The sequence below is a fragment of the Lissotriton vulgaris genome, chromosome 3_1 (assembly GCF_964263255.1).
Source record: "Lissotriton vulgaris chromosome 3_1, aLisVul1.2, whole genome shotgun sequence".
Lineage (NCBI taxonomy): Eukaryota > Metazoa > Chordata > Amphibia > Caudata > Salamandridae > Lissotriton > Lissotriton vulgaris.
Genome location: NC_141689.1, coordinates 1,931,493,346 through 1,931,514,178, shown reverse-complemented (window position 1 = coordinate 1,931,514,178; position 20,833 = coordinate 1,931,493,346).

Sequence of the window (20,833 nt, the reverse complement as noted above, 5' to 3'; positions counted from 1 at the left end):
GTCAGCATGGGAGGCCTCTTCTGTAAGACAAAGATGAAGAAGAAGCCATGGAGGACAAAATAGAATTTAGCTTAGGAACTTGAGAAAACTGGGCCTCATACTTTGCCAGGAGATACCACTTATCAAAAAAGCGAGGAATCTCCTGCTTGTCAATAAATTGTCGTCCTCAAGCCAAATCTTAGCCAGTATGTCATTGATGACATCATGAAAGGGCAGGTCATCGACCAACAAAGTACCATACTGTGAGTAAAACCCCTCATCAGTCAACGACTTAGGATCAAACCCCGGCACCTCACGAATATGGACCAACATGTCTGAAAAAAACTTCCCCTGGATACACTTCCCCTTAGGGGAATTGTCCATGTCCTCAACATGCTCCAGTTTAGAATGTTTGGCAGGCGGTTCAAGCAGCACAAATCAGACCTGGAAAACTGCAACATGTCATCCTCCTGCTGCTCCTGTACATTATTCAGTTTTGACAAAGACTTTGCAGGCACCGGAGAGGAATCCTCATCGCCCATGGCAGAAGCAGGGAGAGAAAACACCACACAGAAAGCCACAGAAGAAACCAGGAATTGCCCAGCAACTCCCATTAAATACTGTCACCAAGCAACCAAGTCTCGGCCAACATGAGAATAAGCCCTGCTGCCTCCCCCACAGCCACAGAAACAAAAACCATGGTCGCGGGAGGCGGATGCTGCTTGAAAACCCCAGCACCGGAACAACCTGAAGCCAGAACGGAAAGGAAAGCTCCCTGGCCCAGCCCTGCTTATGCGCGTGGAGCGCATTCAGGCAATGGAGCAGGTATGCGACCGACTGGAATACCAATGAGGTCAGCATGCACACAGTATAAACATGAGCTAAAGAACAACAAAACTCACCACACCGTAGTCCCCTTGCATGAACCAGCAGCAACAGGAAAATAAAACACGGCACAGCGAACAACAACACTCCGACTGCCATGTCAGACAGTAAAAAAACAGGCATGGCAGTGTGTGGGAGGGGTTTATATGGTAAAAATAAAAAAACCACTAATGTTTCAATTAGACTGTCGTTAGGCAGGATTGCCTCACATAGTAAGGACTGGGACAAGGAGGACATATGAGGGGGTAATGTTTGTTTCTAGGGAACTAGCCATGGGGCACCGGAAGCAGACGCCAGTGATGTAATCGGGGACGGACTGAATGGACGAAGGCCACAGGCAGAAAATGGAAACTGTGAGGAAAGTTAAGTGAGAAAGAGGGCTGGTGGAAGAGAGAGTGCAGTATAGCTGCAGGGTGCAAGCCTAGGACCATTGACCAGCAGCAACTCTTTACATAATTATGGCAACTATTAAGGGGATCTGTGTGCGGATGAGTGCACTCCATTCCTTCCCAGGTTGTTGAAGGTCTCAGTCAGTTAGTCAGTCTAAAAGAATGTTTATTTAGTTAGACCTACGTCCTTAAACGCATAAAAACATCTTAGCTTTTCATAAATAGAATCCCTTGAATAATACAAAAAGGTAAATCATTGCATAAAATTCATTATTTTCAACCCCTTCTTCACAACAGCACTATGCAAAATAAATTTCATCATAAATTATTCAAAAGCTCAATTATGTACACTTTAAAAAACTTTTTTAAGTGTGAGCATAAACCTTCCATGCTGTATCCAGGGAGCGCATTTCAATTAACAGATCTACAACCTCTACACGATGTTTGATGCCATATTTTAAGATAATTGGACGTAAGAACATATTCCATATTTAAAGGATCTTTAAACAATCTAATAATATATGTTTTCATCACATTTTCACATCACATTTTTGTTGTTAAAGGTCTTGAAATTCACAGCAGCTTAGCAATGCAGTCACAGTTTTGGCCATTAACCATCTGTCTGAGGGAGTGCCAACACAACTTGTAAAAGCAAGGTATAGAAGCCTAGTACATTAATCAACTTTATGAATGAGGTATTCTAGTGGTTTCCAGTCAGTGTGGTCCCTGACATATGGGTGTGTTTAGGGTGAAGATTTTGAGAGGCACACAGTCTAGAGAGTTTTCGGGGTTGCTGGACTAAATGGGAGTATTGGCATAAACACATTGCTCCTCTTTTCAAGATGGATGATGAGTACCAATGGCTGTTTACAAAATGGTTTGCAAAGACATACAGTAGCCATCTTAACATATTTTTGCTTTCTATTCTGCATTTGCTTCCTTATTTCTTTTTAGGAATGTGAGGGATAGTACTATAGATTTTGCCACAAATAATAACTATAAACCTGAGTCACTTTGCCTTAAATATTGGGTGGAGAATGTGTAAGGCCTTTAATTTGATTTACCCAGGGTTTTATTACTAATCACACACCAGTTGAACATTCAACTACCCTGCATGAGCCCCTCTAAGCAAAGAACGGCCTAGGTTGATGATATAGAGAAGCCACCCCTATAACTATTTTAAATGCCTGCCTGAGTGTTGGAGAAATCTGCTCCTGGTTTTTAACTTTAGTCCTAGTCCAGCAATAGTAGATTCTTGCTGACCACCCAGTGACATATGCATCTAGGCCCTGTGAGTAAGCCTGTTGTTTTGCCTTCTCTCCTGAAGCAGGGAAGAACAAAAGTTCCTGAAAGTAGGGAGCTGTGACTGAATGGAAGATAATTTAGTTGTGTAATTGCACCTGGACATTGTTCCAGCCTGACAAAGTGCAACTACCTCTGTTCCCCTGCAGAGACAGGCTTTGAGAACCCAAGGAACCAGAGTTTTTGAAAAGGAGTGGCAGAAACCAGTTCTAAATGGGCTTTTTGCTTTTGGATATGAACTGGAAGGTTATGTAAACATCAGCAGCTGGAACCATGAGTTGGTGTCCCTGAAGCATCCCTGAAAGTGTGGAGATATTTGTAGTATAAGAAAGGAGCTACAGAAAAGTTGGAAAAACATTTGCTAGTGCAGGACTAGCTTCCAACCATTTCACAGCAAGCACTGCCTTTCTGGATTTATATTAGTAGCTTATCTCACTTTGGGATTCTAACCATGATTAGCAAACCCAGACAAAAAAATGTATGTTTTCTAAATCCTCTGATAAGAAGTATAGGTTTTTTTTAATCATCTTTTACCCAGTCTTGCCCCACTCTGGTTCAGTCACACAAGCTGCCTCGGTTCCAATCCAATGCATCACAAAGTCTAACATCACCTTTTTCCATGTGCACCATTTTTTTGCAACAAACTCTCTGTTATATATTTTTTATTTTGTGTCATTTTACCTGCTCCATTTTTCTCTTTTTGCTGTAATGTTATTTTGGCACTGTCACTTCTGAACCTCATTCATTATTCATTAAGGATGGCTTTGGTACTTCTCTCATGCTACCATTGTACATAGAATCAAGTTTCCTCAAAAGTAGCAAGGTTATTTTAATATCGATGGAGGAGGGGTTTCCAAAAATAAAACTGCTCAAATTGACACCCCCATAATACGGACTAACAGTAAGTAGTAATAGAAAACTAATGTGCACCTTACATAAACACGAGGGAAATAGCTTTGCGCAAGTACGCACTAATGTCAAATAATATACGAAAAAACTAAAACAGTATTTACAGCGTGCTTTAAAAGAAACGAGAAATAATGCATGACTAGGCCGCTTGTGCGTTTTGTAGTTTGCATGTTGCATCTTGCTTTGAAATAATAAAAAATGCTGCTTTTACTTAAAGCTTATGCTAGGAAATATTAATAGGGAATAGTGCAAAGGTGGGTGGTAAACAGTAATAAGTGCATTATCATATAATTAATGAATATTCATGTTCCATTTGCTATAGTGAGCTGGATGAAATGCTATTTTCCTTAACTTAGCTGGATAGAGGAGGGGTGAAAAAAGGAGTGAAATTGATCTGTCAAAGGCAAGACAGAAGCGCTGAGCACAGCAGAAGAGACACGGGGGTTGAAGGCCAGTGTGATGATCGCCTACCAAGGGATGTGACTGACTGTGAGACAAAAGTACGCCTTCCTTGGACATTGCTGAAAATTAATTGCGATTGTAACATGTATTACATTTTGTAAACAAATATTAAATCATGGGAATGGGTGTAGAACAATGAATAGGCCCAAAGCTTGAATGAAGTCACAGTGGTGTGACACCCCACCTCCCAATTCCACCAACCATCTGTTGAGTTATGTGAAATGTTTCAACCAATATGGGACGGACCTGTAGGTTTTAGGGTATAACTGGGGTGCCTTTGGGGGTGTGGTTAGGTTAGGCTGGCTACACAGAGAGAGAGAGGGGAAATGCGTTGCTGTCTGTCAGTTTGCAGAGAGGTCCAGCTGTTCCTGTTCTGTCCAGTTTCTGTCCCTGTAATCTTTGTTCCCTAACTCTCAGGGGACCCCATCATCACTTTGGCTAGAGGGGTGGTTTTCTACAGATTCCTTTAGGTTTGCATTATTCTGACTCGTTCTTGCAAAATTACTTGCAAATATATTTTGTCTCTGAAAATGTTGTCTCTTCACCTATCCACTCCGTTATAGGTACATTGAAAAGCATTACTCTAGATGAAACTATTGTCTCATCTATCCCTTCTGTTAGATGTATTTTGTTTTTGCATTATTTATGCTGAAACTGATGTCTCTTAATCTAGCCACTCCTTCAGGTGTTATTGTATATTGAATGACAAACTTTTACTCTGATTGCATTTATTGATGTTTTCTCTCCTTTTGGTGAATTTCATTGTTTGCATTAGTGACTGTATGTATTGAGCATTTGCAATAATTTGAGATAACGTTTATTAACCTTACTGAGAGTCTGTGAATATTTAGCTGACTGAACCGTAATTTCGATAGCATTATCATTACCATCAACTATTCAACTAATTGGTACATCAACCAAGGAGAAAGAAAGTTGATGTATAAGTTAGATACGTGTTTTCTGATGTCACACATGGATTTTAGAGGAAAATAATTGAACGTATATAAATTGACCCCAGCGCATCATGGATTCGGGTGAATGTATATGGGCTATTGTTCTCTGATATTATTGAGTATTGATCCCTGATCGCTGCATCCCTTTCTTGGTAGCAGAAGACGTTTTCAGTATTGATTAGTTTGGTAATGATTATTTATTATTGATTATATGTTCTTAAGACGAAAAGTTGGTGTCCTGTTCAATGTTGTCTAGAAATACAGGTAAGGAGATACCTGACGAACCCCGGAATGGAATTTAGCCTGAAGTAGGCAGAAAAAGCATGTGGTGAAGAAGTACTTTGTCTATTGTAATAATTCTGAAGGCTATGGAGAGTTGTAGGTGTTATATAATGGAAATTTTGTATATACGTAGAGTTGAAATAGCGAAGCGTCCACTTCTTGAAACTCTAGCCTTTTCCCAAGGAGAGTAATGACCTCTTCTCACACCAAAAAGTCCTCTTTTGAAATTTTGGCTTTATCCATTGAGGAGTAACAGATCCTACCAGAGCATGTTAGAGAAGTGAGATAATGCTGGTTGTTGTTATTGCTTGCAGAGTAAGAAAAATCAGTTTGAGAGGTAAAGACCATCTCTTTATTTAGTGGAGCAGACAAGGTAGCATTGTTTTGTGCTGCTACTAACCGATATTTTGATTAAGAAAACTAATAAAAATATTGCCATAATATTTTGTGAAGGGAGGGTCAGTAGAAGGAGTAATACTAATGTCACAAAAATCCGCAATGGCATTGGTCAAGCAGCGGGCATGTACTAAGCTCTGATTGATTGGTTGGTGTGAGCCACGCTAGTATTGGTCGAAACAGCAGATACGTAGAAAGCGGTGATTGGATGGTTGGCTTGAGTCACGCTAGTATGGGATGAGAGTTGACCAATAGAACAAATAGAATTACGGAAAGATAGTTTTGTTCGTTTTTGCTGAGATACAGAAGCGTAAGTAGTAAGAAAAATGAAGTTGCTTAAGAAAATGAAGAATTTCTTTAACATAGATAAACCAACTGTGACTAGTGAGGGAATTCCAATTCCACCTCCAAAAATGCATGCTTCCTGTATGATGATGGAGTGAGGATATCATACGTGTATGTGGTTAGAGATTTAGATGGAGTATACAAAGGATGATGGTGTTATAGCTTTTCCATAGCATTGTACATTTAATGTAAGAATATTGCAGAATGTGAGAAATCGAATGAATTCATTAGAACCAATTCCTAGACTTATACTGTACGAAGCATTGGAGGAATGGGAAGTTGAGGCATTTGAGAAAGAAATATATAGAAGAAACAGAAGTTACAGGAGTTTGATGTTTCAATACCCTTTTGAGAGTAGGGCAAGAAAAGCTGAATAGATGGAGGAGAGCTGTGATAAAAGGTTTGTACCCAGTTTTACTTGCTGAAGATCAGACAGGAGGCAAGAGTAAAGAGAAAAAAAAAGTAGAATCTTCAAGTTTGAGGGATGATCTGGACAATGTTGAGGATGATGAGTTGCTAAAAGGATATAATAAACAAAATACCTCCGGCGCATGAAGACAATTCAGGGGAAGTGACTCCAAGTGTCCCACAAATGGGAACCCCATGACCTCCACAAGTCACAAAAATAGCTAAAGCAGTATGAGAAAATTAAATTAATTTTTTGAATAAAACAAGAGCAGAGCAGGTCCAGAAATTGGATCAGTTGAGTATGAATGCAGAAGCATTAACGGTAGTGGTAACAATTGGTCCTGTAGTTCCATAGTATGGCGAAAGACAGAATTTATCACAAGTACATACGTTGACAGGTCCAAGAAATGGTGTCAAGAGTGAAGTGATGATGGTGGCAAATGAGAATAGATAGGCTGATCCGAATAACACATTATTAGATCTTCTGGTTGGTGAAATGACAACAGAAACCCCTAGAAGAAGTATTCAAATTGACCCAAGTAAAATAGGGCAGAATGTCACTCCTGTAGCAGAGAGTTCAGAAGGTCTTTCACCTGAAGAATTGAATAATTGGATAAAAGGAATGGAAAAGCCAAAACCTCAACCCCAAAGTGTAAACGTGAGTCAATTGAAAGTAGATTTGGAAGAGATGAATGAATGAATGAATATACAATTTTTAAAGCGCTAACATAACTCAAGTGCATCAAGGCGTTGAAATGCGGGCTATCGAGGTCACACTCAAAACAACCTCTCAGGGAACAACCAGGTTTTAAAGACTTTCGGAAGAGTGAAAAGTTACTCTTGGAGAGAATTCCACAGGTCAGCAGCAGCAATTGAATAAGCTCTCCCGCCCCATCTCATCCTTTTAAACCCCGGGACAACGAGAAGATTTCTTCTTGCTGACCTGAGATTCCTCGTGGGAGCACACTGCGCAAATAAAGCCCTAAGGCCCACCAGGCCAAGGCCATAGTAGGCATTGTGAGTGAGGCAGAGAGCTTTAAACATAATTCTGTGATCCAAGACTAGGTGATGTTTAGGCAGGTCCATCACCAGCCTTGCAGCGGCGTTTTGCACCAGCTGCAGGCAACATAGCTGTCCTTTGTTAATGCCCAAATACAGGGCATTACAATAATCCAGTCTGGACAATATTAATGCCACTACAACTTGTTTGCGTGCAGCAAAAGAGAGGAACTGTGAGATTTTCCGTATAAGCCTAACTAGCCCAAAGCAGGAAGCCACTGTCCTGGAGACCTACAAGTTCAAAGAAAGGGAATTATCGACCACCACTCCCAAGTTTTTGCCATGGGAGACGGGAGTTGAGCAGGTGCCCAAGGAGTCAGGCCACCACTCTCTAGTATCTAGCTTGTCCCCAAAGATCAGAACCTCTATCTTCTCGCCATTAAGTTTTAAATAGTTTTGTACCATCCATGATGAGACTGCTTGCATGCAGTTTTTAAAATTTCGAGTACAATCACTGACGTTGTGAGTGATGGACACCATTATTTGAGCGTTTTCCACATAAGACAACACAGCCAACCCATAGGATTTCACCACTCTTGCGAGCGGGGCCACATAGATATTAACCAAGGTAGGGCTGAAGGAAGAGTCCTGTGGCACTCCGCAAACAAGGGAGGCAAAAGCTGAGAAGAAACTTCCCTATTTTACTGTCTGGGAACGCTCCCTAAGAAAGGAGGCGAGGAGATCCAAAACTGAGCCCCCAACCCCTATCTCCCTGAGAGACTCCACAAGTCATGGGAGACAGGGTGTCAAACGCTGCTGTAAGATCAAGTAAAATTAGTTGAGTGGTGTGCCCTGCATCAACCTGTGTCCTAATATTATCAAACACCACAGTGAGAGCAGTTTTTGTGCTGTGACAGATTTCTAAACCCATGTTGAGAGCCATCCAAAATTTGGTGGTCCCTCAAATAGGCACTTAAATGAAAATTCAGGGGGGCTTCTAAAATCTTTGCTGGAACCAGAAAAAGGGAAATAGGATGAACATTTTTAAGTTCCGTCGGATACAATGAGGGTTTTTTTAAAAGTGGCCTAACCACTGCTGCCTTCCAAGCCAAGGGATATAGTCCCTCCAAAATAGCTACATTTAGGACCGTGGTAAGATGTGGAATGAATGCAGTTTTGGCAGTTTTAAGAACCTTCAAAGGACAGGGATCCAGGGGCGATCCCGACTTAACCCCTTCTAATAGGTGCTCTACAGTTTCAGGAGGTAAATTTGGAAAGACAAGTATACTGGGGGCACCACTTTACTGAAGGTATCTATTAGGTGGATTTCGGCAGGGCATCCAATGTCTTGTTATGATTTAAGGTTTCTAGTTGGACATAAATATCAGATATCTTAGAGCAAAAGAAGGTAGATAGTCTGTCACAGAGCTCCTGTGATGGCACGACTGAATCACTGAAGAGATGATTATTGTCACAAAAAGTCCAGATAGATTAGGGACTTGAAAAGGCGTGTTCAATGAGAGAAGTTCCAGGGGGTGGATGTGTTCATGTACCTTGGACCAGACAGGATATATTGTCTTTCACAACTGATTTTCCTAGATTAAGAGAAAAAACCTGTTGAGTGGTACAAACAGATAGAGAGGTTTGTGAAGGTTTCTTTTTGTTGTCATCAAAATGACAAGTAACAGTGTACATAAATCGATATGAGTAACATGTATCAAATTAGCATTTGAATTTAATCAAAACCGAAGAGGGGAGAAAAAGACAAATAAAACAGCCCTTTCATACCAAGAAGGAGCGGAAAAGCAAGACCATTTACAAAAAGCAATCACATATGACCCAAGCGTATTGAAATATTAATATTGCATAGATAAAGAAATGCACCTCCTTATTTAATTAGTGTGATGCCTCCAGAGCCATGAGTCCCCATATTGCTTCTAGATTAACCAAGGAACAAACACCCCTAGCTTTAGCCAGAGCAGTTTCCAAACCAAACGTTTCCCTAATGATGGTCCACCACTCGCCAATAGATGGCGGTGTCGGAGAGACCCATGCACGAGCGATAGCTATTAGAGCAGCGACCATCACAATTGAAAAAAGTAGTGCAAGTGCTGGTTTGTCTCCCTTATAGCCTAACATGATTTCTAGGACTGTTAATGAGGGATCCAATCCTAATTTAAGATGGAGCACCTGGCCTATCTTCTAACAGTAAGCCTTCAGTACTGGGCACTCTATAAACATATGTATAAGGTTAGCAGCATGCGTCCCGCATTTAGGGCATTTTGTCTTGTCCCAAAGTTATTCCCTTGGGCCCATTTAGCTATGTTTTCAGGCGTGTAGTACAACATGCATATCGTACAAAATTGTTGTAATTGTAAGCTCACAGAGTGGACTTTATCGCCTACATTTCCTAAGGCCTGTTTAATCACGCCAGGTGTTACATTTACCCCCAATACTTGACTCCAACGCATCGCTAATTTTCGCTTCCGTTCAGTCTAAGATTATACAGATGTTTGTACCTATTACCAATTAGGGGCTTAGTTTTTTCCCCGTACAGGCAGTCCCAAATCATAGCATGAGTTATCGCGTTGAACGCCAAGTTTTTCCCCAGGTAATCCCTGATCTGCAGATACTTAAAAAGGAAATGGGCGGGTAGTTTATGATTAAGTCGTAAACCTTCAAATGACTTAAGTCCGCAACCATCATTCAAATCACCTATGCATGTAATCCCATACTTGGACCAGTATTTAACCGCATGATCATGGAACAACTCAGGAAACATAGGATTCCCCCAAAATGGGAGCTTATCATAAAATAGCGATAGTTTACCTCTGGCAGCCGTAGCCCGCCATATGTAGACACTGTCCCTTACTGTCTTGAACCTAATACGCTTAAAGTAATTTGGGTCATTAGTACGGTATAGAAATAGTTGGCCATCATTTCCTAAAATCAACAGTTGAAGGGAATCTTTCTGATCAAGACTGAGAAGGCTGCGGAAGCGTCCAGTAAACACAGCCCAAAAGTACATTTTAAAGTCTGGTAGGCCTAGTCCACCTTGATTATAAGGAGATTTGAGCAGATCAATCGCCTGTCTAGGCTTCTTATACCCCTATATGAAACTGCTAAGAACCCCCTAGAGTTTGTTAGAAAATGTATTAGAGACCCGTAGGGTGGACAGTTGAAATGGAAGTACATGGGAGGAGGAGCAAGATGGTGGACTGACGCCGGCACAGAGCACAGCTGCATGGAGGAATCTCCCCACACCCTGCAACTCTATGTGCCTAACTATTTTGTGTAATACTACCGGATAGTAGTGGGAGCAAGTCACTTACCAGATAGCCTGTGAAAGCCTGCAAAATCCTAAGCCAATGTGGATAATTGGCGTGGCTAAGGTCGGACCCTTGCTGCTTGCGTCTCGGCTTGTGTGTTGGAGCTCTGGACGCAGGTCAGCGTTTTACCGGTCAAGACTGCTCCTTTCGGTAGCTTTGACGCTTGCTGTTAACGTAGCCATGGCGCCGTCAAAGACTGCCCAAAGAAGCAAACGGGCTGGACGAGTACCTGCAGCCGTCTCAGGGGCTGACACAGATACTACAGTGGTGAGCAGTAATGAGCATAAAACTAATTCATCAGTAGTAGGTAAGCCACCTTTGCGATTACTACAGTTGGGAAAGGCAGCAGAACTTTTTTTTACTGGTGTAACCAACGAACAATTGACTGGCAAAAATTTTACTGAAGCATTATTGGAGGCTATCACGGTTTGCTGAAATGTTGCTAAAGAAACTTCTTCGCCAGCGATAGTGAGCTGCAATGTGGGAGGTGGTGCTGAGAACAGATGCAAGCTCAGGCACTCTCGACATCGGTCGATTGTGCGAATCTGTCCTTAGTGACTGATGAATCAACAGATCTGACAGAACAGGCTGGTAGTCTGCCCAATGACAATTTCCTTGGGCAGTGTGGGTAATGTAAGGGCGAAGGAGAGGCTCATCCAGGTATTTTAAGGCTGAATAACGAAGGTGTCAGACAGGGGTCGCTAACTCTGGCGGATGCAGAAGCTGATTTGAGAGCTGATAATCTGACGGCTATGGGTACTGAAGCAGGCGAGGAGGAGAGCGAAGAATTGATATTTATCATTGACAATGAAGAAATAGTAGAGAGTTTTGCTAAATCCTCTAAAACACCTCCTGGGAAAAAAGAGAAGGTCAAAGTTAAAACAACAATGAAAACACCCCAAGGGCCTGACAACCCACAGCAGAACATGGCACTGCGAACACGGCACTTACACGTGGTAAAGGCAATTCAGGTAATAGCCCCCTCTGCAAGTGGGTACAAGCAAAGGGGGGTGTTAGGACCATGGTATCTCGAATAACAGGCAATAGCCCAACAGAGAGTTGTATGACAAATGTGTATTCCAGGGAGAACAGAGAGAACAGAGTGGAGAGCGGAGATAGCTCTAAGCAGGGGCCCTCCTCAGTGGCAGAACAATCTCTATTGCTCTTACCAAATACTGTTAATGTAAGGGACCAGCTGACTAAGCAACCAGCAGTAAGCTCTCTAGAAGGCACTGAGCCTTCTCTAGGTTTTATATTACAGTTTCTGAAAGATCAAAGATCAGAAACTCAAGAGCATTATATGCAGATTAGATCAGACAATAATATGATGCAACAGGCACTGCCAGAAATGACAGCAAAAATTGGGGTACTTACAAGGGATATGTCAGAGCTGGAACAGAGAGTTGAGGATATCGAGCAAGTGGCTACTCTCACAGATACCTTGGTACAGAAACACGATACTCAGATCTCAGGTATCCAGGCTAAGTTAAAAGACCTGGAAAATCGACGACGGTTATTCACTATTCCAGAAGGCACAAAATGCACAGATTCTAGGACATACGTGGTGCGATTGCTCCAGAAAGCCTTCCCTGACCTTTCCAATTGGGATTGGGACTCTCAGTTGAAAAGAGTGCACAGACTCCCACTGGGTCAACACAACCAGGGCGGCCGATATCCCTGTACATTCCTGATCTTTTTTGGGAACTTTCTGCTCAGGCAGGCAGTTGCTTTGAAAGCTCAACCTAATTCCCCTGTAACAGTCAAATCAGTTACCTTTTTTGTCAGATCTGACCTTTCTTTGAAATAACAATGGATAGGCGTTGGAAACTACGCCAGCTAATTAATCCGTTAAAGACTCTTGGGGCGCAAGTCTACCTGCAACAACCAGCACGTTTAAAGGTTTTAAAGATGGACGCACTCATTTCTTTACTGATGACCAGGAACCTAAACAAGCAATAGCTAAGTGGCAAACTGAAACTGCTAAGAATACCTAGCATAAAAGGACAGAATATGTTCCACGAGTCCAAATCTAAACGAGAGAGCAGACCTGGATCTGGACTTGGTCAGAAGCTGCTAAGAAGACCTAGCATAAAGGGACAGAATATGCTCCACTAGTCCAAATTTAAAAGAGAGTGCAGAACGGGTTGTGGTCTTGGGCTTGGACTTGAAGCGCGCATCCATCTGTCTTATAGTATTCTCTCCTCTCCCTTTCTTGTCGCTTATTAATTCCTAGGGTTTTCCTTTTTTCTTCTTTTCATTGGGGCTTCTTCTCTTAACTATGTTCTCACTTTGGTCTTACTATTCAAGGTGTGGGATGTGGTGTGGGGGTGGCCACCATAGCGGCTGTGGTTCTGATGTGCTGCCCAACCAGCGGCAGCAGGTTAAGGGGGAGGATTTCTCCTTTCTGGGACAGGGAGTGGGGTGGGTTTTCAGGTGTCCTTTGGGACTTCGGGGGTACGGGAGGTAACTAGCGGGGCAAAAAAAAAGTAATCATTGGGGCATTCCAGGGTTATAGGAAGGGGACAGCGATTAGATAGTGTGTCTTAGATTATCTTGCAAGAGTTCAAATGTTATTCTCCACCATAGGCAAAAGGGACTTGTTGTGAAGCAATAAAGTCTATTATGACGAGGATTAAATGCATGTCATGGAATGTGGCTGGTCTTAATAGTGCAAACAAGTGGCAATTAGTGTGGGAGGAGTTAAAAATTTACCAACCACACATATTTTTAATAACAGATACTCACTTGACCTACAAAGATCGAAATTTGCTCAAACATCTGGGGTACGAAACAACACTATATATACAAAAGGAGCGGCCAAATTAAAGGACAAGAAGTTAGTTTGTAGAATAGTTAGGACATTGTTTGATCAGAGAGGGTGCTGGGCTCTGGCTTAGCTTGAAATATGTGGCAAAAAATATGTACAAGGCTCAGTATAAGGGCCTAAATTAGATGACCCTGCCATTTTCTATTCTCTCAATCTTGAATTGTTGAAATGGGATGGGGAACGGCTGCTCATGGGATATTTCAATTGCGTTATGGATTATAACATTGACTCAACTAGAAAGAGGGATACTCCTAGAATGTGAAGGACCCGGGCGGCAATATTAGAAATGGCGAGACTTCAGTTTTTAAAAGATGCATGGAGACAAGTATATCCAGCTATCCCGGGATATACGTACTATTCAGCCCCCCGCAAGTCATATTCTAGAATCGATTTGGCTTGGGTCTCTGATAGCTTCATCTTAGATTTAGACATGGAAATATGCCCCCGCATTACAATAGATCACAACCCCATTTTACTATCTTTTCTGGCCACAGCTGACAGTAAAACAGTCAGACCATTCTCTTTTCCTAGGTACCTGATTACAGATAGCGAATTTGTGTCCAACACTTTACAACAGCTAGAGGTATTTTTCAGGGAAAATACGGGGACAGCATCCCCACTGATTGTCTGGGATATGAAAGCTTATGTCAGAGGCATTACCCAGCAATACATATGTCAGCAGAACAAACAACGGAAAAGTGATATGGAGATACTGGTCTGTGCCTTACGCGACATCGAAAAACAACATGCTGAGGCTGTAGCGCGAGACCAGAGGGCTCAGGACTATTTGCTCTTTTCCCTAATAGATGCAAGAATGGCATTAAAAAAGTCTTTTAGGGAAAAAATAGCAGCAAGATACAATAAATACCGTATAGAGCAATATGAATATGGTGAGCAAATTGGTAAGGTCCTGGCTTATCAGGTGGCAGAAGCGAAGGCTGACACTTAGATCAGTGCTATAAAGGGTGCAGATGGTATTTTACATACTCATTCTTCAGCTATTCTACAATAGTTCTCTTTATTTTATCAGAAAATGTATTCATGCACTTCTGTAACTGACAAAGAAGATATGACACAGTATCTTGCAGACAGCAATCTCCCAGTTATTAGTGAGGCGGATGCAGATTTATTATGGTATCACTGGATGAGATTGAGATGGCTATATTAGCACTGCCCTCGGGGAAAGCAGCAGGGGAAGACTCTATACCCATAGAATTCTACAAGGCTTAAAAGGGTATTGCTTATACCATTTAGCATGGTTATATACTAAGTTGGCACAAGTGGAAGGAACCAGAGTCATGGAATATGACACAGATAGTATTCTTTCTCAAGAAAGGCAAACCACCTACAGAGTGCGGATCATACCGATCCATCTCTCTCATAAACGCGGATGCCAAGATTTTCTCGAAAATCTTGGCAAGTCGCCTTGCCCCAATGATCTCAGGATTAGTATCTGAAAACCAACATGGGTTTATCCCTGGCAGAGACACTACCGCCCACGTCAACATGGCCGTTGGGGCTTTCGACATTGCTGTGAAGAAGAGGGTAGGTCTTGGTATAATTCTCCTGGATGCCGAAAAGGCCTTTGACAGGGTCGTGTGGTGCTTCTTGTGGACCACACTGACTACACTCGGCCTTGGAGGGCAGTTCAGGCAGTGGGTGCAGGGCCTATATTATAATCCTCAAGCTAAACTGTCTTATTCAGGGTCATGCTCAACGTCATTTGGAATTTTTCGTGGCACTAGGCAGGGATGCCTCCTCTCCCCGCTATTATTTGCTCTATACATAGAGTCATTGATTCGTATGTTGCAATCTTGTATACATATTAAACTGTTAGTGTCTGAGATAACTAAGCTCAAGATTGCAGCATACGCAGATGATATTGCGATTTTACTAGTAACCCAGCTAAGGCTGTTACAGCTATTGAGACAGAAGCAACTAAGTTTGGGGCTGTCTCCCGTTACAAACTAAACGTCAACAAAATGCAAGTGCCTATTAATTTTAAACCCAAATCTCCAATCATGGGGGTTTGCACTACAGTCACATATTTGGGGGTCGAGATGTCAGCTAAAATTGACCAGATTGTAACCTTAAATTACATACCATTGCTGAACAATACTACTAAACTACTAAAGAACTGACACAAGCTTCCCATAGGGATTTTAGGGATATGTAACAGAATAAAAATGAAAATACTCTGTAAGTTTTATATCTGTTTCGGCGAGGTTTGTGAAGATTTCAAAGGTTTTGTTAAAGGATCAAGATGGATTATTTGAGATTCTCGTCCCAGCAGATTTGTGGACAGAGTATACGATCTCCGTTGATAGGCCAAAAGAAGAATATCCTAGAGACCCTGAAACAGGTGCACCATCAGATGAAGTAATGAAAAAGTATAATCAAGTAAATAGTTATTTGAAAGGAAACAATTCTCAGAAAGAAACTGATTGGGTTAAAATTGACAGGACGACCCAGGAACTAAAAGAATCAGTTCATGCCTATTATGAAAGGTTATTGCAGGTTATTGCAGGTGTTCAAGCAGTACAGTGGGTTTGAGAGTATTGGAGACAAAGATATGGTACATTTTGTATATCGTTTTGTGTTTGGACTAAGACCAGAGATTAGCAATATGATACAGCAGTATTTTATTTGTTGGCGAAGCAAAACAGTTGATGAAATACTAAGGTATGCTAAGTATTGTAGTATCGAAATTGATACCAAATATGAAACAGGTGAAAGAGAAAATGAATGGTCAGGTATGCAGTAGAGGTAGAGGTAAAATGAGTAGAGAGGAAGCTATGAAGAAATTTCATTGTCATGTGTGCGGAAAGCATGGACATTGGAAGAACAAGTGTAGATCTGCTAAAAAAAATGATTTGGTAAATAAAAAATGTATTACACAGATGCAGAATGAGCTGGGTGTAGACACGCAGCAGCAGCAGCAGCATATAGTTACTCCACAAGGTCCCATGGCAAATAATGTGAATGCTCAAGTGCAAAGGTACAGTGCAAATACTGAATTTCATGGATGTGACCAAATTGGTAAGAATCAAAGTGTGCAAATGGTTCCACAGTACTGGGTGCAATGCAATGAGAGTGATTCAGACTCCGGTCAATGACGGTGCCTGAGGGGGAAGGGAGAGTGCGTACCTGGCGCATCCTTGGCGGTAGATCACTCAGGTCCATTTGTTGACCGAAAAGTGGAAGGTAATGATATTACATTCCTAGTGGATACTGGTGCTACCTGTTCTACTGTGAGAGCAGCAGAAATTCAGAACCTACCCCTCTTGGGAGAAACTATCCAAGTTGTAGGAGTCTGGAATAAGCATATTAGAACACCAGTCACAAATGCAATAGAAGTTCATATTGGAAACTTCAAACACATGCATTGGTTTGTGGTATGTTACTTGAGTCGAGTAAATCCGTTAGGTAGGGATTTATTATGCGATGAACCGCACCATCTATTTTACGCCGTATTTATTGCATTTATTGCATTTCAGACACCTGATGAGGATGTCAAATTTAGGATGATGCTAGCGAAACAAGAAACAGAAGTGAATACATTCTTTTCACTTCGTACTGAAGAAAATTTGCCTGAAGAGTTGAAAAGTGCAGTAAATTTGGATGTGTGGGATTTTTCAGGAAATGAGATTAGCTTAATTACAAATGTAGATCCAATTCAGATTACAGTGAAAGAGGGTGCTGTATATCCAAACACACCTCAGTACAAATTGAGTCTAGAAGTAATTGCAGGAGTCACTCCTGTGATCAACCAAATGATTGAACAGGGAATTCTGAAAGAAATACTGAGCAGTCCTTATAATTTGCCTATTATAGGAAATGAAAAGCCCAGTGGAAAAACAAAATAGTGCAGGATTTAAGAAAAAATAATAAAATGTTGTACCCAGGAGTGCCACATCCAGTAGTGATCCTTTACCAAATGTAATGATGAATGGCACACAGTGATTGATTTGTGCTAAGCATTTTTCTCAATTTCTTTACACCCGGAAAGTCAGTATTTATTTGCATTCCGGTTCGGAGACCGTGTGTTGGCATGGTGTAGAGTTTCTCAAGGGTACACTGATAGTCCCTCAATCTTTAATCAGATCTTGAAAAAAAGTCTGGAGACTTTAGTTATGCCAGGAAATTCAGTTTTGGTTCAATATATTGATGCGCTCTTAGTGGCATCAAAGACACGAGAGGCAAGTGTGACAGACCCAGTTGCCCTATTGAACCATCTGGCAGAAGGAGGACCCAAAGCGTCATTAGAAAAATTACAATTTTGTAAACAGGAAGCCCAGTACCTAGGACACAAAATAGAAAAAGGAGTTAGAAAAGTGACACCAGAAAGAATTAATGTAATCAAACAAACAAACCCACCCTAAACTCAGAAATAAGTACAAATGTTTTTGGAAATGGTTGGATACTGTAGGCAGTGGATCAGTGGTTTCTCACTGATTGCAAAACCGTTACAGAGGTTGACACGAAAGGATGTGAAAGATCCTATTGTTTTGGATGATGAAAGTAAGGAAGCCTTTACTAAATTGAGAAGCAGTCTGTGTCGAGCACCTGCATTAGGGTTGCCAGATTATGCAAAAGTGTTTGCGCTGTACTGCTGTGAGAGAGATGGGTGTGCACTTTCAGTCCTAACTCAGAAACATGGAATGGCACGACGTCCAGTTGCATGTTTCTTTGCTACTTTGGATTCAGTGGCTGCAGCATTATCAGATTGTCTGAAAGCAGTAGCTGCCACTTGCGTGAGTCGGGAACAACGTGAAGCAAATGTGATGGGATATGTATGTGCCACATTCGGTTAAGATTTATAGCCGGCTGACGAAGTACAAGAGAGTGATTCTGGGTGCTGAAAATGTGACTGTGGTGAGGTGCACAACTGTAAATCCGGCAACACTAGTGAAGTGAAGCAATGAAGTGTGGTGGTTTACCAAACTGGATTAATGCGAGCCATACCGGACGATTCCTAGATCTACTTGAAAGACCTAAAGAGCAGCAACTGGTAAATCAAAGTGTGGGCACCAGATACTGATACTCAAGAGACTGCTGTTGAGCCAGAAGAAAGTGAGTTCACTGTTGAGCCGGAAGAAAGTGAATTCAAGGCTGAACCAGAAGCAAGTGAGACTGCTGTTGAGCCAGAAAGAAGTGACTTTGCAGTTGAAAGAGAAATTACTGTTGAATCAGCAGAAACAGAAGTTGCTGAAAATCAGGAAGAAGAACAGATAGAAAAAAGGCTAAATAAAAGAACCTGTGAACATGATGCAGAAGGTGAAAAAGTAGTTAAAACAAAGAAACCAAGAAAATGTGATAATTGGCCAAGTGGAGTGAAAAGGTTGAAGTACACTCTTGTGAGGAAAAAAAATCAAAGAAGAGACCAAAGTAAAGTAACGAGGTCTCTAGTCAAAAAGAACCAGAAGAGTCAGGAGAAGAACTAGTACAAAAAACCAGGAGAGTAAGTATTCCAAGTAAGAAGTACACAACTACTGAATGAATGTACCTCATTTTGGTAGGAATTGAAAGCTCAGATCCAAGTGAAGATAAGGACGGTTCTGACACTGAGCAAGTTGATGAATGCAAACTGAGACCGCCTTAAGAGAACTTTAACAACAATTAAGGGGGAAACTTCCTGACTGAAAGAAAACAAATTGCGTGTGGGTTGAAGAGAAATGGCCCTACCTGTCCTGATGCCACTCGTTAACCATTTTGGCAAATGGCCACCCGTTCCCATTAAATATTGCATAGTTAGCAATGAGTTCGTAGGCGGCTCCACACCATTCTGCGCCCATGTTTGTGTCACATAGTGTTTAACTCTAGCAAATAATATAAAGAACCCCTCTGGTGTCTGATGCGTTCTGTTAAAGTCTGCAAATGTCATGATGTTTCCATTTGCAAACAGGTCTCCCACTTGTGGGACGCCTGCGGCATGCCAAGCTGTCAGGTCATGATCTGTAAGTGTGTGCAATCCTAGCGGGATCCCCAAAAGTGGTATCGTGGGAGCATATGAAGTCGACGCATTCGCATACCTCACTGCTTTCTCCCAGTAGTCAATAGCGAGTTTAAGTAGAAGTGGTGCCGATCTAGGTATTTTAACCTTCGGCATCAAGAGTGCATGAATGGCGCTGTTTGCTCTTGTCATATTTATCTTGTGTAGGTTGTGGCCTGCTATCCCATAGGCCAGCCATTGCAGTTGGCATGCATAGCTATAAGCCAACATATCCGGCAACCCCGTGCCTCCCTGCGCAGTCGATAGCTGTAGCTTAGCAAGGCTAACGCGCCGTCTACCCGATCCCCATACCAGGTCTGTCAATATAGTATTGATCATTTTAAACATACTTGCAGGAATCATAAGCAGGAGGTTCGTAAAGAAATAAAGAAGTCGGGGTAGGACTACCATCTTAGAGATGGCCACCCTTCCGGCCACCGATAGTGGCAGCGTGTTCCAGAACAACACTTACGCCTTCAAAGCAGTGATTGCTCTACCTAGATTCCCGTCCAACACATCTTTCTTGTCTCTATATATTTGTATCCCTAGGTATCGGAAAGTCGTTGTTGCAATCTGCAAGAGTTGTGGGGTGAACCGCAGCCGTGCGTCCCGACCCTCAGGACCAAACCAATACCCGTACGATTTAGTGTCGTTAATCGTAAGACCTGATAGTATGCGAAAGGCCTCAAAAATAGCTGGTATCGGGTCTAGACTGGCCCCCATATCTTTTACGTATAATATGATGTCGTCCGCATAAGCCGATACGACATGCGTCATCGCAGTCCGTCGTATACCCCTGTGTTGTGCACAAGCCCGAAGTTTAAGTAACAGTGGTTCCAGCGCTAGGATGAACAGTAGGGGCGAAAGTGAGCATCCCTGCCTGGTGTCCTTATGAAGGCTAAAAGGGTTGGATATGCATTTATTAGTGCGTACCCTTGCCGTCGGTTGGGTATATAACAGAGTCACCCAAGCCACAAACTCAAGCAGAATCCCGAATTTACTGAGTGTTGCAATCATATAGTCCCATCTAAGGGAGTCAAATACCTGCTTCAGGTCTAAAGATATACACCCCTCCATTCCATTCACCGCGTCTTCGTGAAGCATTATCTGGCTAAGCCTTCGTAGGTTCATCGCCGTACTCCAGCCAGGGACAAAACCGCATTGGTCTGGGTGTATTAATTGCGGGATATAAGGGGCCAATCTCACTGCTAGAATTTTACTATGAATTTTAAAATCTGTGTTTAAAAGTGTTTAAAAGTGATAGTGGTCTGTAGTTTGCAAGGTTCAGCCCGTTCTTACAAGGTTTCAGGAGGGAGACTATCAGTGTCTGCAACGTCGTGGGCGGGAGTGCAGTTGCAGATAATGATTCTAGATAA